Source organism: Hyperoodon ampullatus (genome assembly GCF_949752795.1).
Source record: "Hyperoodon ampullatus genome assembly, chromosome: 13".
In the NCBI taxonomy this organism is placed as follows: Eukaryota; Metazoa; Chordata; class Mammalia; order Artiodactyla; family Ziphiidae; genus Hyperoodon; species Hyperoodon ampullatus.
Window position 1 is genome coordinate 19411565 of NC_136926.1, and position 25143 is coordinate 19436707.

Below are 25143 nucleotides of genomic sequence, written 5' to 3' on the forward strand. Positions count from 1 at the left end.
GAGAAACATAGGAGGCAATGCTAGGTGGCTCCTGGACTCATATGGAGCACAATCATGTTATGAGTTTTGGCAGCTCTGGAAGTGGTATGATTTGCTCATAATTCTTGGTCCTTTCTATACCCTCACTATAGGTCACGGTGGTTGGAGTGTACCTTCCTACCCCTTCCTACTTCCTCTGCTATTGGGCTGGACCATGTGATGTGCTTTGGTCAATGGGATATGCCAAAGTAACTGTGGCCAGTTCTGAGCTCAAGCCTTAAGTGGTGCCTGTATTTTCACACACTCCTCTTGAAATTTCTGTTCCCTGGCTTTAGAAGGGCATGTTCTGGGTGGCCATTGGGTCTCAAAATGAAAGAGAAAGGGAGCAGGCTTAAACCCAAGAGCCATCCCCATCTGATCCATGGAACTATAAGAAGAAAAAATAAATTCTCTTGTAAATCATGCAGCTTGTTGGCATTATTGCATCATTATCACAGCAAAAGCTGGCTCATATAGAAGTCTGATTACTATTAACAATAAAAATAATTGCCAATAATAGATACTGGGCATTTACTATATGGCAGGCAATTCTTGCCATATAGTAAATAACAACTCCATGACACAGGAATTGTCATCCCCATTTTATAGATAAAACTGAGGCTCTGAGAATTTAGGGAACTTGCCCAAGGTCACACAACCAGAAAGCTGCAGAGCTAGGATTTGAATGGTCCCACAGGCTGCGCTCTTCCTATCTTCTCTGCCACCCAAGTGAATGATCAACCAGGCAAGTGTAGTTCTTTCAGGGCACAAGACCACTGTCCTGCCATCTGAGCAGAGGTGGGAAAATAGGAGCTTTTTCTGGAGTGCCCTTCTCCAGAGACCCATTGGAGCTGCCCCCAAACTTGAAACTCTTTGGAAGGTCTGGAGCCATCCCAGGAGGATGCATCATTGCCACCTGGAAAGGTCTTGCTGCCTGCTGCTACATGAGCATCCTGTAGGGGCAGCTAAGAGCAGACTTGCTCCCTACTGCAGGGACTGGCATTTGGTTCTTGGAAGCATTTATTGAGCACCTACTACCTACCAGATGGAAATGGGATGGCATGAAAAACCTGACGCTCTTTCTAGATAAGGGAAGGAAATACATTTTCAAAGCCCTCAGCATCACATCCCAAACTCTTCTCTGGTTTCAAACAAACTGTATTGTCATTTGTGGTCCCCCTCCTCTCCCTTCTACCCTTCACTCACCCTAGACTCAGGCACATGGAAACTGTTTTAATCTAAGCCTTTGCTTAACTTGTTCCTGCTGCCTGTGGTGCTCTTCTGTCTTTCCCATTTCAGTGATCAAATTTCTGTTCATCATTAAAGACCCAACTCAAAGGTCACCTTCTCTGAGGCCCCTTCCCCAATCCCATCCTCCGGGCTCTTTGTTTTCCATGACAGCCCATCTTGATGGCTGATCTAGACAGAGGTCTGTCTTTCCCACAAGCCCACAGGTTTCCCATGGACAGAGACTTGCTCATTTTATATCACTTCCCAGCCCAACACGCAACATGATACCAGGTGCTGCGATGATTCCCATCTATTTGGAAGTTATGCCTTTAACGTTGTAGAGCACATGTCAGTTTATAAAGAGCTTGCCAGTCAGCTCCAGGGTTGACCCCTGGACCTTTTACCTTGCAGCCCTGTGACCGTGGGAAGTTGGTGACCTCTCTGAGCACCTGCCGAATAGTAGCGTTGGAAGATTTCAGATCATCCACAGAAAGCAACTAGCAGAGTGCCTTGCTTGTAGTCAGCACTCAAGAAATGCAATCTACTCATAGGACTGTTGCTGTTGTCTATCACCATAGATTCTGGGATAATAGATAATGTTTATTTCAGTTACCAGCAGTCAGAAAACTTTTTCTCTAAGGGCCAGAAAGTCACTATTATATCCCAGGTGGGCCACGTGGTATCTGCCACACTACTCAACTGTGCTTTTGTAGCGTGAAAGCAGCCATAGACAATATGTGAATGAAGGCATGTGGCTTTGTGCCAATAAAACTTTATTTGCACAAACTGGCAGTGGGCCGGATTTGGACCGTGGGTTGTAGTTTGCTGACCTCTGCCCTAGGAAATTAGAGAGAACCAGAGAGGGAATGTCCACTGGACCTGTTCAGGGCTGCAGTTCTTCAGTTTGGATCTTAGGCTGCATAATTAATTGTAGGGGTCACTGCAAAGGGAAACCTGGGGCAGTGGAGGGAATATTCTTGACTTGACAAGTGGAGAAAGAAGTCATAATGCATCAAAGCCTGGGCTTTGGATGCAGATAGACATGGGTCCAGAACCAAGCTCTATCACCTGCTGTGTGTGACTTTGGGCAAGGAAGGGACTGCCTCTCTGTTCAAGCCTCAATTTCCTCATTTATAAAATGGAAATCATAACAACCCTCATTTCACAGGCTTTGGGGAGGACACATCACATCAAGTGCTCAGCTACCTCACCAGAATTTGTAAGAACATCTTCAAAATGCCAAAGGGAGCATTACCTAGACCCTGGGCAGCAGGAAGGGAAAAAATTGAAATGGAAAATATTGACTTTCTATTAGCTTCGAGTACATGGAATTTCTCACCAAGACCTTGTAAACCGCTTAACTTTCAACAAGGCTGACATTTGGGGAATGATAAGCTCAGGTGTTGTTTGTAGCCAAGAAGCTTTTTTTTTAAGAGGACACTGAGGGTCTCAGTGTGGCAATCCCACGCCTGTAAACCCACCTAAAAAAGGTGCAGGCAGAGGATGGGGTGCAGCACCTCTGGGGCTCCAGGGTCCAGCCTTCACTGGGGTCTGGGCACTCCGATGCCCCCAGAGTGGTGGGATATGCAGATGGAAGGCTCATGGGTGGGTATTGTTCTCCTGATGATCCGAAGCGGAAGGAAATTCAGGTGGAAAAGCACAGATTGACACTGGCAAGCAAGAGGATTAAAAAAGGATTTAAGAGGGTAAAGAGAAACGAAGGCTGATCTCTCGGATACTTCTGTACTCAGAACGCCAGGTTTTCCCCTGATTCCAATAAGCTCTTTAAAAACGTCATGAGGTTTTTGTTTCTCTGCTTATTTATTTGGGTCCCAAGGATAAACTCATGAAAAACTGCTTCTCTTCATGGGCAAGTCCTGGGGGAACATATAATTTGTACAGTTCAGGCTAATAAATGACACAATGTCAACATCTTCAGTCACTAACGCCCCACAGCAAACCCAGGCCTTATTAATGAGGGGTGGCCAAAATAAGAGAGAAAACCTTTCTCTTGCTTCATTCCTTCTTTCTTTGTTTCCTTCCTTTCCATTTCGGAAGGGCTTCCCAGTGCCAGGCACTGGGGACATAGAGATGAAAAGGTCACTAGAAGGTCAAGGTCAGGTGGGAGAGAGGATGCTTTAATGGGGAGTTGTAAGGCAGTGGGATGGGTGTTCAAATAGGGGCAGCGTAGGCATCCTCGGGCAGCATTCACAAAGCAACTGCTGTATCCTGACAGGTGCACTGGAGACAGGAAAGGGGCAGGTAGATGCTCCAGGACAAACCCTACCCTGTGCCTTCTATGCCCCCATTTAAACTGGACCCATCAGAAAGAGCTGGCCTTAAAAAGTTCATACCTTTACCTATAAAGGTGAAAAAACTAGTGACTACCTGATGTCCAATGATGGGGGGCCAGTGGTTACTTAGTGGCATATTATGCAGGCATTAAAGTAATAAGGATGAAGATTATATAGCAACATGGAAAAAATGCTTACAAAATAACACTGGGAGTGGAAGGTGAAAACCACATTTTACCAAATGAGAAGATAAATCTCACTAGGATCTGGTTGTCCAGGAGAGCTGAATCTGGAAAGAGAGTATGCTGGTGATTGGCTTAAATGCCTACCTCTCCACTGTATTTGGACACTTGGAGAGCAGGGACTGTGATATCCATAACTACATGTGATATATATAACTGCATGTCAATATCTATCTATCTATCTATCTATCTATCACCATCTCCTAGCTCTGTGGAGGGGACAAAATAAATGTAAGAGAGAAGAAAGGATGTCCATGCCACTCACCCCTGCATGCTGGACAAAGCGTAGTATCTTGCACGTAGCAGTTGAAAGATCAATAATGAAAGATGGAAGGAGAGCTGGATGAGCAAGGACAGAAAATGGGTGGTGAAAAGAGGGAAAAAAAAGGAAGAAAATGGGTGAAAGAGAGAAATAAGGAAAGAGAAAGATAAAAGAGGGTGAAAAGGAAGGGAAGGAAAGAAAAGGGTGATTGTGCCTCGGTTTAACTCAGCTGCATATAGTCAAGAAGATAACCTCTGCCAGGATCCAGCTGGAATCTTATACCTTGCACAACTAACTCCCTTGAAAAGCTGCTGTCCTTGCTGGACCCAAAGCCAGAGCTCTTGGAAGCCGCAGCCCAAGGACTCCCTGGGACAGCCTTGCCCCCAAGGCAGGCTCATGCCAACAAGCTCAGGGCAGAAGAATGGGGCTCTTCCCTCTCAGTGAGACCCCAAGCTGTGACCGGTCTCAGGCTGTTGCGTCCCGAAGTGAAACTGGATCTACCTCTGGAGGTGTTGAAAGAAGCAGGGATTTATTTATACCAGTATGGACTCATGGCTATTTATTTTATACTTTGAGTTCTAATCCACTACTTCTTTATTTATTTTGCTCAAATGATTCCAGCTTTGGCTTTGGGAGCTCTTTCCATTGGTTTCTAGGCTCCTCTGACATACTCCCATCATTTTTTTTTTTTTTTTTTGGAGCACATCCTTACAATTAGGCAGTATAAGATGCTCCAGGCTCACCTTGTATATTTACTGCCTCAGTCATTGAGTCAGTTATCTCTCCAATGAGCCCTCGTTTTTTTTTTTTTTTGAAGAATGATATTATAAACCAAGATCTGGGCATTACATGTTCATATTGGTAGTCAGGGGTCATTGATTCTCCGCCCTCTCAGCTGGCAGAGCAAGAAAATATATGTGAGTATACTAACCTATGTATATACATGTATCTAGAAATATTTCTATATGGAATCATCTGTCCCTATATTAAGGGAAACATGAATTCATACAGATGTCTCCAGCTCCAGTCCATTACCACATGCATCACCTAGCCTCCTACTCTTGCTCATCTGTCAACCACCACTCCAACAGTGAGAAGCCTGGATCCCACTATGCTCCACCCATTCACATAATGCTTCAATTCCAGTATACGTGTACAGCAGTAGCAGAATTGCTAACCTGTACCTCATGGAAAACAGCGTTATCAACTACAGCACAGTGCTTCTGTGCAGTGACTTTTGCCTTTAGTCTTACAGACTCTGCTCATTTCCAAAGTTCCTTAGGTCAGCACTTTTTCCTCTCTCCCTCCTTTAGTGTGGTTGTTTCATACATTTGTAAAACAGTTAGATTCTTCATCCCAGTCTCCATTCCTTCCTGTGATCCCTGACCTCCTAAATGACTTTTTTTTTTTTACTGCATTCTTTAAGGTTCACTCTTCGTGTTTGAAAGTTCTATGCGTTTTAAATGCATACTATCTTGTATCCATTGTTACAGTAATAATGCAGAATACTTTACTACCCTAAAAATCCTCTGTGCTCCACCCATTCATCTCTCCACCTAAACCCCTAGTGTCCACTGCTCATTTTACTATTGCTATAGTTTTGCCTCTCCCAGAATGGCAATGACATTTTTAAGTGTTAATACAGTCATACCTCATTTTATTACACTTCACTTTATTGCACCTCACAGATAGTGCTTTTTTTTTTTAATTGAAGTTTTGTGGCAATCCTTTGTGCAGCAACTTTATTGGCACCATTTTTCCAAGAGCATTTGCTCACTTCATATCTCCTTGTCACATTTTGATAAGTCTCACAATATTATTACGTTATTATATTTGTTAAGATGGTCTGTGATCAGTGATCTTTGATGATGCCATTGTAATTGTTTCGGGGCACGATGGACTGTGGCGATATAGGATGGCAAACATAATAGATAAATGTGTGTGTGTTCTGTCTGCTCCACTGTCCGGCCATTCCCCCATCTCTCTCCCTCTCCTCAGGCCTCCCTATCCCTTAAGACACAACAATATTGAAATTAGGCCAGTGAATAACCCTACAAGGGCCTTTAAGTGTTCAAGCGAAAGGAAGATTCACACGTCTCTCACTTTAAATCAAAAGCTGGAAATGACTAAGCTTAGTGAAGAAGGCACGTCAAAAGCTGAGACAGGCTGAAAGTTAGGCTCTTGCACCAAACAGCTGAGATGTGAATGTAAAGGGAAAGCTCTTGAAGGAAAGTAAGAGTGATGAGAATGATAAGAAAGTGAAACAGCCTTACTGCTGATACTTAATGGTATGGATAGAAGAGCAAGCCAGCCACAACATTCCCTAAAGCCAAAGCCTAACCCAGAGCAAGGCCTTAACTCTCTTCAATTCTATGAAGGCTGAGAGAGGTGAGGAAGCCACAGAAGAAAAGCTTGAAGCTAGCAGAGGTTGGTTCATGACATTTAAGAAAAGAAGCCATCTCTATAATACAAAAGGGCAAGGTGAAGCAGCAAATGCTGATGTAGAAGCTGCAGCAAGTTATCCAGAACATCTAGCTAAGATAATCGATGAAGGTACCTACACTAAACAACAGATTTTCATGCCCCGGGATCAAAGGCAAACCAGACATGGATCTGGCCAAGTTCAGGAAGGGATGTTACAGGAATGTCATAGACACAGATCACCTTAATACCAGGCAGACAATAAAATACAACACTAGAGAGAAGTTCAAAAAACATGGCATTCACTTCTAGTGGGGATTGGAGCCCCAGGGAAGATCTGGGAACTTTATACAAAGTGATGTCCAGGAAACTGAACAAAGAAGCTGCCCTGAGGTGGAAAACATGGGGATGGAGAAAAATAAGAAGCAATCCTATGAATGTGAGGCTAGTTTTCTGACATCATTTTATTCCACTTTTCATAACAGAATTAGCCTTATCATTTTTATGACTCGGATGTCACGCTAGTAAAAAAAATAGCTGCATATATTCCAGTGTGGGGTTGAAGTGTAATTTACTCAATCAGTCTCATTGGCTGGATTTGGGGGTCATTTTCAAGTTTTCACTACTATAACTGACCGTACAATTAATATATATTTGCTTTTGTCCAATTTTTGTCAGGATAAATTCCTAGGAGGGAAATAATTGGATCAAAGAGTATGTACATTTCAAGGTTTTCTGTATATACTGCAAGATTTCCTTACATGGACCAATTTATACCCCATGGCATGAGTGGTCATGTACCCACAATGGCCTAGTTACATATATAATTATTTTTCATCTGCTTGCTCCGTGGGATGATGGCACAGATGATGAAAACTTGTTTGTTACCATTCTTCTTCATATCCCTGCCTCCACTGAGCTCTGGGTAAAAAACTCAAAAATCCCCTGCATGCCACATCTGGAAATGTCCCTGGACTCTCTGTCTTTCCCCATGACAACCTGAAAGCAGACGGCATACCAGTTCAGCCTAAAAGCAGCATCTTTGTCTTTTTCAAGTCAGGTACTGAAAACCTGGGCCGGGGGTGAGGAAGCCTGTGTTGTGATGGAGGGAAGACCTGGCCTTTAAGAAACATATTTTATTCGTGCCCCCGGGGTGTACTGGCATGTCTGCAGCCGTGTCTGTGTCCTCCCCTCACCCAGATCACTTAGGGCCCACCAAGATGGAGCTCTGTTATGGGCGTCCTTGTCACTCTGGACGCATACATCACACCCCAGCTATTTGTGAGCTGATGTTTCCATAATTGGGGGTGGCAGGATAGTGGGATACCCTGGGATCTTGTGGGAAGAGGCTTGGGGTGGCATTTAACAAAGAACATGTATACGATTTCTAGTTCCAAGCCTCCTGATGCGTTGAGTAAACAAGGCTCATTAAAGAGGAAAAGTGAAGCACAGAGAAGGGGAGACATCTGTCTGGGGTAACACAGCAAATCACCCTGTCGAAAAGCCTTACAACCCTGAGCCCCGTCAGACCTGGTTGCCTCCCCCACGGCAAACCCCTGGTTCTAAATCTCAGCACGCTGTGTGTCTCATGCAAAGGGTTGTTTACGATGTTGCATTACCAAGCTTTTAAAAGTCCAGATGGTTCCAGTTGTGGGGGGTCTACAGGACATAAAACTGTCATCCTCAGAACTCAAGCCTCTCTCATGGTAATGATGTAATCTGTTTGCAGAAAAAGTCCCCGGCCCAGGCTGTCACAGAGCACTCACTCCCACAGAGGCCAAGCCAGGGTAGGGAGGATTCATGATGATTCTCTGCAGAGTAACTTTCCTTCATCTGTGCTCTCCAGCACATAAAGAGCCTGATGTGCTTGAGGACAGCAGGAGTCAGACCTCTGGACCCATTTCATCTCCTACGTCTCCTTCCCAAGCAGAGCTGCAACAGACACCCTTTGGTCCCCTCCAAGACCCTGCACATGACTTTATGCTGCCGGGAATGCCCTCCCCTGCTTTCAGCCTCAACACCAGCTTAGGACTGCAGGTGCAAATCTTGCCTCTGAAGTTTTCTAACTCTCTGACCCAGGACAAACCACTTCATCTGTCTGAGAATTTATTTCCTCATCTCTAAAATGGCGTCAGTAATCGATCCAGCATCCCAGGGTTGTTACAAAGATTAAGCAAAATAATCCTCGTGGTCTGAGGTTGAGAACATTTTGGTTGTAACAAAAACCCAATATGATCAGCTGAAGCTAAACAGAGGAGGGTGAGGATTTACTCAAAATGAGAATAAACCCAATCTTAAGCTTAGGGTACAAAAAAGTCACGTTGCATTTACATTTCCAGTTGATCCCTCAAGACCCCGCAAGAAGTCCAACATCTTCCTCGTAAAAGTCCCACCCGCATCCTTACCCCATAATGACCCTTCTTGGGTGGTTCATGGATCCCGGGGACAGGGCATCCACAGGGAGCAGCTTCCACAGCAGTGAGCGAAGGCTGGAGTCCCGACAGGGCACAGCCGCTGGCGTGCTTTGCTAACCGGGCTGCTGTGAAGATGGTTCTGACATGGCAGCAGTGCTTTGGGTCCAGACTTCTGCGCTCACCTGATGCCACACCCCCAGGTACCGAGCTAGCCCCCAAATCACAGTGCTCAGCTCAGCTTTTCCAGTCACATTCCACTTCCAAAGAATCCAGCATGTTTGTCTTATTTATCACTGTGTGGCCAGCAACTGGAACAAGGGCCTGACACATAGTAGCTGTTATACGTTGAACAGATGGATGGATGGATGCATGGATAAATATATGGATTAATGAATGAATGGATGGGTGGATGAATGGTAAGGGTGGCAGGGAGGAAAGAAGGAAATAAAGATGATGGAAGGGAGGGAGGGAGGGAGGGAAGATGAACAGATGGATGAATGTATAAATACATGGATATATGGATGAATAAATGGATGGATGGATGGAAGGATGGTGAGGATGGCAGGAAGAAAAGAAGAAAAAAGAAGGGATGATGAAAGGAAGGGAAGGAGGGAGGAAGGGAAGAAGGGAGGGAGGGACGGAGGTAAGAAGAATGGATGGATGAATGAATGGGTGGACAGACAAACCATGGTGTGAAATATCAGCCCCGAGTCATAGTTAAGAAAACATTACAAGTGAATACCTTTGGTAATTTAGCATTTTTAGTATAGCCGTATACATTATCTTTTTTAAATAGGAAAAGTAAATCAATACATTAAAAATCATAGTCTAAGAACTTGCTGATGCTGCATTAATGTGCCACCTTCACATGCGTTACCTTGCATTATGTAATGATCACAATTACACATGTAAATATATTTTATAAAAGACGCCGGTCGAACTACGATGTTATGATTTCTATTGATGCCTCATGGAAAGAACTGGGTCAAAAGTTGCCAGAAAGGGAATGAGAGCAAACGTGTATACTGAGGATCCACTGAGTGTCCAGTTGTTTACGAAAACATTACCTGTCAGACCCTCTCACCTCTGCACGGAGGGTAATTCCATGCCTGTTTTTCAGGGGAGAGAACTGAGAGGCAATGAAATTACAGGTCCTGCCTGAGACCACAAGGCTAGTAAATGAAGAGCTGGCTTTGAATTCAGCTCTGATCAGTCCCAAACTCTTGCTGTTGTCACTCCCCTGACATGGCCTTCCTCGGAAGAGGGCCTTATGGAAGGGAGGGAATGGGGTGCCCATCGTTCAAGGACTGTGCTTACCTGTGTTAGCTCATTAACTTCCCAGCAATCCTGTAAGGAAGGGACTATTATCCCCATCTGGAAGGTGAGGAAACTGAGTTTCAGAGCTGAACGTCACTTCTGAGGTTGTTGATTTAATCCTCACGAAAGCTCTTTTTCAAGGTCAACCGGATTTCATGGCAATATGGCCTCAGCGAAGACAGACAATGGACTTGGGGCTTCACAGACTTGCTGGGTGCCCTAAATTCCTTCATTACACTCTCCATGAAGTCACAGCACTTTGGCTCTGGTTAAAATGCAAATCATACCTGCAAGGGATAACACGGAAAGCCATTATCAGCCTGGAATAAAGCCAGGCCACGTTCGTGTCCAAATTTCATTCTCAATACCTTTGGGTTTCTTTTTAATAACTTAAAAATGTTTTTTTGCTAGCAATTCGTGTTCATTGTAGAAATTTAGGAAATGCAGAGAGGCAAAAAAATAAATGAAAAAAAAATTGCTCAAAATCTCCCTGAGGCAGCCATTTCTTCTCATTACATCTAGTAGCAGTTTTCAAATTTTGTTCTGGTAAATAACACATGCCCCACTCTCCACCCAGCTAATTAAGGGACTAACTCTACCCCTGGCTGGTGGAGGGGGAAGAGTCTGTGACCCAAAAAATGGACAATCAGGGCTTCCCTGGTGGCGCAGTGGTTGAGAGTCTGCCTGCCGATGCGGGGGACGCGGGTTCATGCCCCGGTCCGGTGGGATCCCACGTGCCGTGGAGTGTTTGGGCCCGTGGCCGCTGGGCCTGCGCGTCCGGAGCCTGTGCTCCGCGGCGGGAGAGGCTGCGGCAGTGAGAGGCCCACATACTGCAAAAAAAAAAAAAAAAGGACAATCAGAGCATACCAGCCCTGGCCACAGTGATTGGTTCACAGAAAAGAGAACAACCAAGCCCAGCTAGCACTGCCCAGGACTTTCCCTAAAATCATTAAAAAAGAGGCCTTTTTCTCCTGGTCCTAAGCTGCAAACAGGCTGAGAGCAGAGTGGCTATTCTCGCTACAGTCTGTGGAGAGGTTGCCTGAGAATGAAGCCAGCTCCCTAGAGGAGAGGAGAGCTGAGGTATGTGGAGAGAGAGATTTCTGACACTGAGCACCTAGATCCAACTATACCTGAGGCCAATGCTTTTTATTTTCAAGGTTTCCATTTTTGTTCATTTGTGCTCAGTTTTTAAAAACAAAAGTATTAATTTGAATCTAATAACAGATCTTCATTGCTGCATGCAGGCTTTCTCTAGTTGAGGCAAGCAGGGGCTACTATTTGTTGCAGTGTGCAGGCTTCTCATTGTGGTGGCTTCTCTTGTTGTGGAGCACGGGCTCTAGGTGCGCGGGCTTCAGTAGTTGTGGCTCACGGGCTTAGTTGCTCCATGGCCTGTGGGATCTTCCCGGACCAGGGCTCGAACCTGTGTCCTCTGCATTGGCAGGCGGATTCTTAACCACTGAGCCACCAGGGAAGTCCAAGGCCAATTCTTTAATAGACTTTTCAGTTATTAAATTAAACCATATACAATTGCCAATATTTGACAATTTTTGACCTAAAAATGACAATTTCAAACCCTTCAACTTAATACATGAGACAACAAATTCCCTTTCCTACTTAAATAAGTTTAAATTGAGTTTTCGACTCTTGCAATTGAGAGTCCCGTCCAATACACTCATCATCCCAAGAAATTCAACCTTCACGTTTTGGTGTGTCTCCTCCCATATTTATTTCTTTCAGTGTATACGTTTGTATAATATAATATCAATATAATACAACAAATTTATGATATTTTAATTTAACTTATTATCTGTGTAATTGTTCAATATCTGCTTCCCCCTATGGAATGTTTCAGGAGAACATGTTTTACTCCAGCCAGTGTCAGAACCATAGTAGATGCTCAATAAATATTTGTCGACTACACCAATGCACGTATACACTAAAAAGCAGAACCAGAGTGAGAGAGTGATTTCGGGAAAAGCCAATCTGCAGCCAGGCATACAGCTATCCTATAAAAGCGAGATATACGGCCCCATTAGAGGAGGGCCCAGATGCACAGCAAACAATGAAAACCTGGAACCTGCATTAAAATATAAATGTGAAGCTAGCTAAACCTGGCAGCCTAGATAGAAGACTGGCATTTGCTGAGGGAAATGTGTTGTTCAACTCATCAGCCTTTTAAAAAGTTGGCAGGGGGCCAGGATGGAGGGGAGTACAGAAAAGAAATCCAACGGCAAGATCCACGGTTTGAAACCCATAAAAAGAGGTTCAGCAGAGGGTTGTTTTTTTTTAATGAATCTTCTGAATGTGCATTGCTCAGACCATAGGCCCATGACTCAATACTGCTTCCTTGAGGTGGTACGGCAAAGTGCAGGGGCAGAAATGAAAGGCAATCTATTGAGCGATCAATCATGCCACTACAATTACCATAGGCTCACTGATTAGAATATGGAGATAAGTTCTGTTATGGCTGCTGCTGTTGTCATTGGCACCATCATCAATACTCACATAAACAACAGTAAGAGTGGATGGTGGCTATTGCCAGGCAAGGTGCGAAGAGGTTCTCGTGCATTATCTCATTATCTCTTACAGCACCCTACGAGATAGGTACCCATTTTACAGATGGGGAACTGAGGCTCAGAGATGTGAAACCACTTGCCCATGGGCACATAGTTGCTAAGTGCAGAGCTAGGACTCAAACTCAAGGTCTTCTGACTCTTTCTGCTCTATTGATTTTCTAGATGATCTAATCAACTCCCCTCATTGTACAAGTGAGGACAAGGAGGCACTGTAGTTCTGAAGTGGGAGAAGATGCCAAATAGCTATTAGGACCTTTACATGATTACACCTAAATATTAAACCTTTAGCTTTTCAGAAGTGATCCTAAGCAGAGAATGGAGAGGGTCCTGGTGCAGTAGGACCCAGGCGGGGTCAATCAGAAGATACTTGCTGACGTTTGCATCACATGAAGGTACTGATTGGGAGGGCAGCCAGGGGCAGCCATTCTGGAGGTTGAGTCCATGTGACCCATGACCTGACAATCCACTGCAGAGAAATTCCACTCGGGGCCTTACAGGGGCACACATGAGGATGCTTACCACCCTGCCGTCTGCTGGGGCAGCAGGTGGAGGCCCTCTAGTATCTGCCCCTAAATAAATGGATGAGTAAAATATGATGGGCCCACTCCAGGTGGAGCTTCAAATCACAGTGTCATGGAGAAAATAACAAACAGGATGAAACCCACAGCACAGTACCATTTAGGTAAATGAGAAACATATGCACACAAAACATGTTTTCCAGGAACAAGTACAAATAAAAAGATACCAAACAGATTAGACTGCCTGCCTGGGGTTGGGGGAATGAGAGTGGGGCATGAGGATCAAGGGAATGAATGAATGGATGGATGGATGGATGAATGAATGAATGAATGTATAACACATAGGACGCTTGCAGACAATAATGGGAAGGCACCATAAACCAAGGAATATGAGTACCTCAAGCCTTGGCACCCTAGATTCAAAAAAATAAATACAACCCAAAACAAAATCCATTCTGCTAGGCTCTATTTTCTGGGAAGGGAGTGGAAAGACCTCATTAGATGATAGTAAGAGAAAAACTGTGACAATTCTATAAAAGGGCCCCATTTAAAAAAAATGTGTGTCATGTGACTTTACACAGAAAAACAGTCTGGAAGGATCTGCGTCCATGTGCTCACAGGGAGTCGCTAGGAGCAGGGATGAGTCTGCACCGGTCAGCCTTGTCTACAGCACACCCAGCTGGGCTGACCCATGGGAGGACTCAATCACACTCACATACTTGATTCTTTGGAATGTGAAATGCACGCTTTTCTCTATACCTTTATATCATCTGCATGTTTTAGAAGAGCACAAATGCTTTTATAATCAAAAAGGAACAATAAAGCACTTTCTGTATGGGAGGAAAATGTTAAGTAAGAATGAACAGAGGGATTCTGAGGCCAGCCGTGTCTGAGATTCCCATCTCCCCTGGCAACCACTGAGCATCTATTTTCAGGTATCCATGAGTATGTCTTTAGCGCCCACTCAGAGCACAGTTCAGGGCAGAAGGCTCCAGAGGGAAAAGGGGACTGCAGGTGGGAGGGGTCATGGTTTGTAGCAGAGCCTGTGGAGCTTGACTCCAGACTAGCATGTGATGCGGGGTAAGTTCTTGGACCTTTCTGAGCCTCTGTTTCCACACCTGTAAAATGGGCACAATACCAGCATGGCATCAGGATTAAATAAAGAATGCATGGGAGGCGTTTAGCACCAAGCCTAGCACAGAGCAGGTGCTCAACATGTAATCATCTTGTTATTGTGGCTTCCTGGGGAAGCCTCTCGGCTGGCAGGAACTGAGGGGACAGAGGTACAGAGTGCAGACTGCACCGGGCCCTGCAGGGCTCTTGTTTTCAGATTTCTGCTTTTAAGGCATCAGAGTTGGGGAGGCTCATGCCTTGTCCTTCCCCGGCCTCCCTCAGAGCTGTGCCAAGGGAAGCCTTAATTCCTGGATAAAAAGGGCAGTAAAGGATCATTTGGGCCAATTTCGTCAGTGGGGCACTCCGTGCACTGGGGAAAAGACACGGAAGTATAACATAGCCCATGGTTTCCAGGCTGTGGCCCCAGACAGGGTGATTAGAAATGAAGAGATGGGATTCCAGATGCAGAAAGAGGAGGAGTCATCTGAGGACATGAGCCAGTGCCATCCAGAGCAAAGCCCTGGGAATAAACAGACCCCATGCACACATCTATGAAGTTCTGGCAGAAGTATTGGCCCTGGGGACACACACACACACACGCACGCACACACATACCAGCTCAGGGAGCTCTATTTAGAATTTTCTCCTTTCATCTAAGTCAAATGAGAGATGATGTGCCAGATTGCCCAACCACAATTCATGTCTTTTTTGCTTTTGCCTTAAAAATAGTACAAATATCTATAACATACCGAGTGGTTACTATGAGCCAGGCGCTCTGCTAACATCCTTACAGGAATTAGTTCATCTAATCCTACAAATAGCAAGTATCAATTAGGATTCGAATGTGTTACAAGGACACAAAACAAAAGAACAGTGGCTTAAGAAAGTTTACTTCTTTCCTATGTTAAACAAGTTCAGAGAGTTGGTTCAGGACATGTGTGAATGACTAGAGTTCCTTCCTTCTTGAGCATGTGGCTTTCTCCTCATGTCCCAATATAGCTGCTTGAGCTCCTGCATCACAACCACATTCCAGCCAGCAGGAAGGAGGAAGGGACAAAGAAAAGCAGTTGTCTCTTTTAGGGTCCTTCCAGAAAGCTGCAGGTGACATTTATGCTTACATCACCCCAGCCAGAATTAGTCACATGACTACCCCTAGCAGCAGGGAGCGATGGGAAATTAAATTTTTACTCTGGGTGACCGTGAATCCAAACACAAGTCAGGGAATGGGAGAATGGCTACTGGGTGGAGGGAGAACACTTGTGGTCTTGGCCACAGAATTAATAATAATTCTGCTTTTCAGGTGGGGAATCTGAGGCTCAGACAGAGGCATTGAGTTGTCAAAGGTCACCCAGATAGTATGTGGCAGAGCCAGGGGTTGAACCAATGTCTGTCTGATGCTGAGCCACTGGGCCTTTTGAAATCTATATAAAAAGATAAAGATGGGAACTTCCACCAACAGGAGAAACCCACAGAGACATACCTCCAAGATCACCGGCTTCAGGGCTTAGATTTTATATGCAGAGTTTCAAACCAGAACCATTTTGACAATTGAATCCAAATGCCCAGGAAAAAGTTGTTTTTAATGGTGGCTGTGAAGAGCCTTAATCAAAGCAGCCAAAAGAATGCCACATCTGCAGGACTCAGGGAACAGGCTGTGAATTTTGTTTAGAATGTTCCTTCCTGGTCAGTTAAAACAGGGGGATTCATGGCGGCCAGGGCACCACACCTGGAGGTCCCTCTTCAACGTGGGGGCAGGAGTGTTTTCTGGGGGCTGACAGTCTTCTTCCCTCTCTGTCTCTGAGGTGCAGATAATCGTGATTATCTGAATTGCCTCACAGAGAGGGGAGACCATGAAATCCCTCTGAGGAGCTGGAGAGGAGAGACACCTCCAAGGTGTCCCAGCTCTTGTTCAGGGCCGACAGCCTGGCCCCATGGCAGCCTGGCGGTGGAGCTGGGTCCTTGCCTCCCTTTCTCCATCCACACCAATCAGTGGTGCAAATCACCCCACAGGAGAGGAGATGAGAACAGCGACGATCAGAGCTAAGCCGCTCAGCTGCAAATATCTGACTTCCTCGTTACAAAGCCTCGATGACAGAGGGATGTGCATTATCCCCAGTTTACAGCAGAGAAAATGGAGCCTTAATGACTTAAAGTAAAACAGTACAACCACTTTGGAAATCTGTTAGTTTCTAATAAAGTAATACATACTGTTACCATAGGACTCAGCAATGCTGCTCTGATGTATCTAAATGCCTAAGAGAAATGAAAACAGAGAGACCTCTACAGGAAACAACCTAGATGTCCACAAACAAGAGAATGGATTAAAACATAATAATTATGGATCCATACAATGGAATACCACTCAGCAATAAAAAGAAAGGAACCACTGATGTACGCGACAGCATGCATGAATCTCAGAAATTATGCTGAGTGAAAGAAGCTGGTCACGAAAGAACATACACGACAGGATTTCATGGATCTGAAGCTCAACAGGCAAAGTTACACTATGGTGATAGAAACCAGCATAGTGCTCACCTCTGGGAGAAAGGGTACTGAGTAGGAAGGGGCACAGGGAAGCTTCTGGAGTTATTTTATATAAGTTGATCTGAGTGACACAAGAAGGTTGCATTTGGCAAAATTAATGAGGCTGTAGACTTAAGATTTGTGCCTTTTACTGTATGTAAATTACGCCTTGATTGAGTACAGTGTGGGAGCAGAGGGGGGCGGATATACAAAGAGGTGAAGGGACTCATCCTTCTACACAGCGAGAAATGACAGAGTTGTGCCATGAACCAACAGCCAACCTAAACCAAGCAGTGAAAGAATAGCTCCCACGTTTTTTGCAAGGACTGGGGGGATCTCTGTGTAGGTCATACATGTTTCCAAGTGTCCTCTCTGAGCCAGGCCCTGTGTTGGGGGCTGGAGTGAAGATGCACATGACAGCCATGGTCCTGTCCCGATGAAGCCTCTGCCCCAGGACAGAGGATAAGCAGGCATCCCAGGGCCATGTGGGGAGGTAGAAGGAGGGGCAGTGGACACCCCTGGAGGGAACTAAGTCCAGATTTCCTAGAGGAAGAGGCAGCAAAGCTAGAAAGGAATAAGGGAAGGAAGGAATGTGATACAGGTAGGAGGAACAGGTTGGGTAAAGACCCATGGTGCAGAAAGAGAGAATGTGGTCCATCCGGGGAAGGGACCGCAGTAATACAGCCCTCCTGGAGCTTAGAGTGGGAATAGGCAGAGATGAAAAATGCCGTTAATAAAAAGAACAAAAGTGCCTACACTTATGCGCTACTTACTCTGTGCCAAGCACTCTTCGTATATTAACTCATTAAATCTTCACAAGAACCTTAGGGATTAAATTGCCCCCATTTCACAGATGATGAAATTGAGGCTCAGAGCGGGGAAGTAACCTGTCTAGGGTCACAAAGCTGGTAAGTGGCAGCGACAAGATTTGAATCCAGGTCAGCTGCTCGGAGTCACTCTGCTGCCAGCTGTGGAGGTGGAGAGGGACAGATTACAAACACCCTAACCAGCTATTTTAAGGTTTCATCCTGCGAGCAGAGGGAGTTACTCAGCCCCTCTCTGAGCTTCAGTTTCTGTGTGTGTAAAACATAGATGTTAATAATTTCTACCTCAAAGTATGGTGATGGGGCTTAAAGTGGATGAAGAGTGTAAAGCAATGAGCAGAAGGCCCTGTTTGTATGACACCATCCTACATATTAGCTATCATTATTCTATGGCAACAATCACTGAATAGCTAACATGCCAGGACCTACAATGTGTAGGCACACAGTGCGTGAATTACCTCATTTAATGCTCATAGCAGCCTGTGAGTTAGAAGCCATTATCATCACACAGCCCACAGACGAAGGAAGTGAGGGAAGAGAGATTCACAACTTGTCCAAGATAATGCCACTAACAAAGCAGCACAAGGCTCCAGCCCAGCTGATGACAGCCATACACGGCAAGCGAGCACCAAAGCGATCAAGTCCCAACTGAGATGTGCTGTGAGTGTAGTTTATTTTATTTACTTATTTTTGGCTGCGTTGGGTCTTTGTTGCTGCGCGCGGGCTTTCTCTAGCTGTGGCGAGCGGGGGTTACTCTTCGTTGCGGTGCACGGGCTTCTCATTGCAGTGGCTTCTCTTGCTGCAGAGCACGGGCTCTAGGCACACGGGCTTCAGTAGTTGTGGCACGTGGGCTCAGTAGTTGTGGCTCGCGGGTTCTAGATCACAGGCTCAGTAGTTGTGGTGCACGGGCTTAGCTGCTCCACGGCATGTGGCATCTTCCCAGACCAGGGCTGGAACCCGTGTCCCCTGCATTGGCAGGTGGATTCTTAACCACTGCGCCACCAGGGAAGCCCGCTGTGAGTGTAAAATGCAGCCAAATTTTGAAGACTTCGTTTGAAACATCTCATAATAATTTTTCATATTGAATACATGTTGACATGATAATATTTGGATGTACAGGGTTAACTAAAAGAGATTATTAAAATTAATTTCACCGGTTTCTTTTTACTTTTCTTTTTAAATGGCTACTAGAAAATTTAAGAATTCCATATGAAGCCTGCATTAAATTTCCCTGGGGCGGAGCTGCCCTATAACCACTTTGCTTCAGTGTGTGGGGTGAACCATGACGCTCGCCTCTCAGGCTCTCCACCAGGTACTTCTGTTCTTCTGATGTTGCTGTACTTCAGCTTGAGCCCATGTGCTAATGAAATGACTCTCTTGTCCCTCATGGCTGTGTGTGTGTGTGTGTGTGTGTGTGTGTGTGTGTGTGTGTGTGTGAGCGTGCATGCATGCATGTGTCCTCTTCAAAGACATTTCCTGCTGGGTTCCCTCTTTGCCAGTTTTAGCAACACACCAGCTTGCTGAGGGTGGGAGAAAGAAGGCAGAGGGACCCCCTGTGCAAACTCAGCGTCACAGCCCTCCACCCCCTCTCCTACTGGCTGCTCCATCTGATGGCCAATGAGCCCCGCGGTTCCAGGTTCTTGCCCCTGGCAAGGTTATTGAAGTTGAGATCGGCTGTCTTCCCTTTCCTAGGGAAAATAAAAATATTCTAATTAAAGCTGGGAAGGCCCCGGGAACAGTAGTGCTGGCACCAGGCTGATGGATGTAATTCAGTTTGGAGCATGAAGAGCAGGACTCTAGGCTCTCGCCATTACCAAGCCGACTGGAGGGCAAAAATGATCCAAAAGTGGCTTTAATGAATGCAGGGCAGCCCACGTTGGGCTGGAGGTGGGGGCTTGAACTGAGGGACGGAAAGAGCCCTGTTCTATCTGCAGCCAGGGAACAGGTGAGGTCATGGGGTGTGGGGACCCAGATACACCTGGCTCCTCCCATCCTCAGTTTCCACATCTGGGAACAGAAGCTTGTTTTGGTACCCTACCTCCTAGGTCCTCGTGAAGACTGAATGAGGTAATGCAGGTTCAGTGCTCACTTGGGACCTGGCACAGGAGTATGCGCTTAATTAAACGGGAGCCGTACTCTTTTATTCCCCTTCCCTACACGACACAGAGACACTAAGTGAGCAGGTGCTATTGCAAAAATGGTGCCAATAGACTTGCTCGACACTGGCTTGCCACAAAGCTTCAATTTGTAAAAAATGCAGTATCGGCAAAGTGCAATAAGGTGAAGCGCCATAAAAGGAGGTCTGCCTGCACCTGGTACGTGGTGAAGGTTCAGTAAATATTAACTGTGATTATCCTTTCCTTCTGACAGGTGAGGAAACTGAGACTCAGGGAGGAAGAAGTGATTTGTCCAGGACAGCACAGCAATCCATCAAATTTCATGAAGCAAAAACTTAGAAGAGAAAGAAGGGACTAGACCAGTGTCATTCCAATAGAAATACAGTGAGAGTCCCATATGTAATTTCAGACTTCTTGTAGCCGCATTTTTAAAAGAAGTAAAAAGAAACAAGTGAAATTAATTTTAGTATGCTAGTTCATCTATCCCAGTATACTCCAAATATTACCATTCCAACATGTGTTCAATGTAAAAAACTAAGGAGATATTTTACATTCATTTTATCTAGTAGCCACATTTTAAAAAAATAAAAATAAGCAGGTGAACTTATGTTTAATGGTATATATTATTTAACCCAATATATCCAAAATGTTATTATTTCAACATGCAATCGATACAAAGAAGCATTAATGAGATAACTTCCCATTCCTTTTATCATACTAAGTCTTTGAATTCTAGTGTGACCTTTTATACTTACGACACATCTCATTTTGGATCTGCTGCATTTCAAGTGCTCAGTAGTGACATGCAGCTGCCATCGTGTACGGGGGGAGTCAGTCTGCATCTCTAGCCCTGTGAAGTATTAATAGCCCCATTTCTGTAGATGCATAAATGGTTCCTGCAAGGTTAAGTGACTTGCCCAAGGTCACACAGTTAGAAACGGCGGAGCCAGGTTTGGGGCTGTTTGGCCTATTCAATATAACCCCCCTGGAACCTGGGTCCTTCCACCTCCTCTGGGGCCCTCACATCTGCCTCAGGGTTGTCCACCCCAAGCCATCGATTACCATCATGATTTATGGTCCTCTTGCCAGGCAGTCCTGGAGACATAATTGATTTTTTCTGCCAGTGGAGGCCTGCCTGAATGCCCTCACCTCCCTGCACCACCTCTGCTTGCAGCTCAGACTACCCATCGATTCCCCGCTCATCAACGGTGCCGTGGAGTAAACTACAGCTACACTTAGATTCGCTTAATCAGGCACTTGCTCAGGGTAGACCCATCTGACAATTTTATTGGGTCAGGAGCATCATATTTCAGTGTCTGTTTCCACCCCGTGTTCTTGTTCCTAGATCAGCCTGAGTGGATGTTGGAGCTGCTGCTTTATGTATTACGGCAGGGCCCATGCTCCTTCCTAGTAAGAGGAAACCCTCTGATTGGAGTGTCATTGGTTGTCTGACATGGAAGGGGGTCACCTGCCAACCAACCAGTGTTTATTGAACAAAATCTGTGAGCTCAGCTTTCAGTGGGATAGCATTACTACTAATAATGCCTGTACCTGTAACAACAATGCTGGCTAACATTTATTTAGCCCTTACTATGTTCCAGCAAGTTGCACATATACAAACAATATTGCAGGGTTGGTTCTATTATTATTCCCATTACTTCAGGAGAGGAAATGGAGGCTCAGGAAGGTGAAGGGACTTTCCCAAGGTCACATAGCTGAGGAGGGATAAATTCAGGATCTAATCCCAAGCAGTCTGGCTGCCTCCAAGAGCTCACTGCCTTGTTAAAGACGTGAGATACATACTCAAAAAATTTGATGAATAAAAGTAGGGGGAAGGCAATAAGGAGTATTGTTTCTGAACTAACAATAATAATAACAACCTAGCAAATACTTATTAGAAAACTTACAAGGCACCAGGCTCTGTTGTAAGGGCTTAACATACCATATCTCATTAAAGCTCTGCAAAACCCTAGAAGTAGGTGCTATTACCATCTGATTTTACAGAGGAGGAAACTGAGGCTCAGAGAGGTAAAATTGCTTGGCCAAGGTCATGACAATATAATCCCAGTGAATGGATGGGTGATCTTACTGTGATGTTAACCGTATATTTGGTCAATTTTTGATTCCCTGTCCTATCTACCTCCAGGGACTGTAAAGTGAGGGTGATACCCCAAGAGAAACATCTGAGAAGAAACTGACATTGAACTGGGCATTCATACCTGGGCATTCCTAACTGACACAGCTTCAGTAGTTATGACATTTTGTGTGCGTTCAGATGAGAAGGTCCATGAGTTTCATTGGATTCTCAAAAAAAAAAGCTAAGACCAGCTGCTTTAAAGTGGGTTGTTTGGAGGAAGGAGAGGGGCTCGTCTCTCAGTGGAAAGCGTTAAATAAAGTCGTGAAGAGGATGCAGGATCTGGAGCCAGGCCTCAGTTCGAATCCTGACACTCACCAAATGGCGATGTGAATTTGGGTGAGTTAGTTACCATCCCTGAAGCTGGGCTTTCTCATCTCTTAGATGGGCATCAAAATGGTACCTAGTCCATAGTTGTTGGGATGTCCTATGGACTGAATGTGTTCTGGTTTCATGTAAAGTGGACATTCTCTAGAAGAGCTTAGAATCCTCCCTCTCACTGGCTCCCTGGTCTTGACCAATGTTTTCCAGCCCCCACTGCTTCTCAAACGCAGTCCATCTCTCCTTTCCCATCTGCAGCCAAATGGGAATGAAGAGTACCCCCCCACCCACCATGGAATGCTGGTGATTTCTTGAAAAACTTCCAGAAGAAACCTCAGGCTAAGACCCAACTTTAAACACCCACTGTTATGGATACTTGTGACAGCCATGCATTCCCTGTGCTAAGCACTTCCCATACACTTGCTCATATAAGTCCTCACAGGCCCCCCTCTGTAGTAGATCATATTATTACCTTCATTTTCCAGTTGGAGAACCAAGATTCAGTGAAAGGAATTCATACAGGTAGAAAGAGGCGGAGACAGAATATCAGCCCCAGAATCTGCCTTTTTGACCACAGCGCTCAGCTGACTCCTTCCCCCAAAACAAGCAGTCTCTTTTACACAAGCGTTCAGTATGAATTTTAGGAAGAACCCACAGCCAAGTGGATTTTTGTCTAACCCCATAACTATCATAAAGAAAAAACATCCAGTGGGGAAGATTTGGTAAAGAAGCTGCTGCAGATGGGAAAGAAAAAGCCACATCAAAATACGAAGATCACAAGGGGATGTCTGTATAATGAGGACACGTAGCTGGAAGTAAGGAGGCACATGGAGACGAAACAAAGAGTTTATGATAATTTTTAAAAGGTCTTCACAAGTTAGAATAAAGCCTTGTGCAGTAGCATAAGGTTCTGGAGTATTGACTGGAGTTGTTTTCCACACTGCATTTCCTTACAGCTCATCCTTTCCCCCATTCAGGCAGCAAGTGGCTGTCAGGGCATCTCTGCCTGAGAAAGAATTGACACAGAAGAGTAGACATAATAAAGCAATCAGGTTCCTGGCTTGTGAGTTTTGAAGTCTTTCTCCTGAATCAGAATCTCTGGGGATTTGACCTGAGCAAAGCTGAAGTTTTAGTAAGTTCCCCAGCTGATTCTGATGTAAAGTGTAAGAAGCACTCTTGGGCAGCCGATAAAATATTTGGGAGAATGTTTAGTAAGAACAAGATATCCTATTCTTAGAAAAGCTGCCCTGGAATCGAGGAATTAGAGAATAAGAACCAAAATGCTCAGATATTATTAGGACTCTGAGAAAGAACTCTGTTTCTCACCCACCTGACTCCCAGGTTCATTTGGGGAGCAATGAAGGATCCCGGGTAGATTGGGGCATCTGAGAGCAGCACGCACCTGCCTCAGCCCTTCCCTTGGGTGTAACCTGAGGAGGGGAAAAGGGACCTCACAGCTCTCAGGGCCCAGCATGGGGTTCGTCTGACCTGTGAACCTGAGACCCATCCTTCTCAGACTCCTGTGCCAAAGTGCAGCGTGGAAGCAGAAGAGTAATCCAGGTGCCGAAGGGGGTCCTGGAGACTAAGTCTCCTGAATCCCAGAGTGGTGTGAAAGCCGCAGAAGGGCTCCTACAGGCTAAGCTGAGGACCTGAAAGGACCTTTTGGTCAGAAATTCAGACTCATTCAGCAGTGACCTAGATGGGCAGAGGCATGAAGAGCACACAGGCCGGAGGGAATAGACTAGAACAGAAGGATCTGATCCCCATCTCACTGCCACACTTTGTTACTATGAATGTCCCCCAGGGAAACTCCAATTAGACCTAGTCTCGATTTCTGCTCTGAGGCAGAATGGGGTCTGTAGCTGACGCTATTAGGACCCCACCTACATCCCTCGGACCCTTTGCCATTTTCATGCACATGGTCTCCCCGTGTGCTTTGACGCCCTATGGCCAGCACCTACATCTCTTTGTGGCAGGGCTGCCCCCAGGCTTCCAGAGCCCCCTTGGCTCTGCCCACCTAGAGAGCCCAAAATGCCCAGGTGCTCACATTCCCCAGTACAGCCCTTAACTAATGCTGATGAGTACAGGGAGAAGGAGATACAAATCTTTCAGCTTCCATGCTCCCAATCTGGAACATTCTGATGTGTGGCCATCACTGTCCCCAGGGCCCTGTGGTACTAAGTGAAGGTTACCCTCCATGGGACCTGGCTTGACCCTTTCCCTTGAGAGTCTAACTAGCCTACTCCTTGATCAGATTTTCCTGAGGCCACTTCCTTGTACGTCACTTTTACATACATCCTCATCTTAGGGTCCATTTCTGAAGAAGCTGATGTAAAACAGGGGCTCAAAATAAAACTGAGTTTATTAGAGGAAAAAAATTAAGTTACATTTTTATGCTCGCCTGAGTTTATAGACTAAGATTGATAAGAGTACACTTATTAACAAATACCTTCATAAAAGCTACTTCTTTTCAGCACTCACACATTTCCATGAATGATCTCATTAAACTCATGAGTCAGGAACCATTGTTATGCCCATTTTACAGATTTCAAGAGGTTCAGTAACTTGTGGTTCAGTGGCTACGAGCAAAGCTAGAACCCTTGTCCTGACCACAGGCTCTATGCCTTGGTCTGGCTGAAGTCCCACCCTCTAAACAGAAGTGCTAAGGAAAGTCAGAGACACAGTCACTGAGCTCCTCCTACACCTACACAGGCAGTTCTGGGCCATAAGAAAGAGCAGACCTCACAGGCAGCCTCTGTACCAGAAAGGGCAGAGCACAGGCTCAGAGTATAAAAGGCCCTGAGTGAGTTTAAATCCCA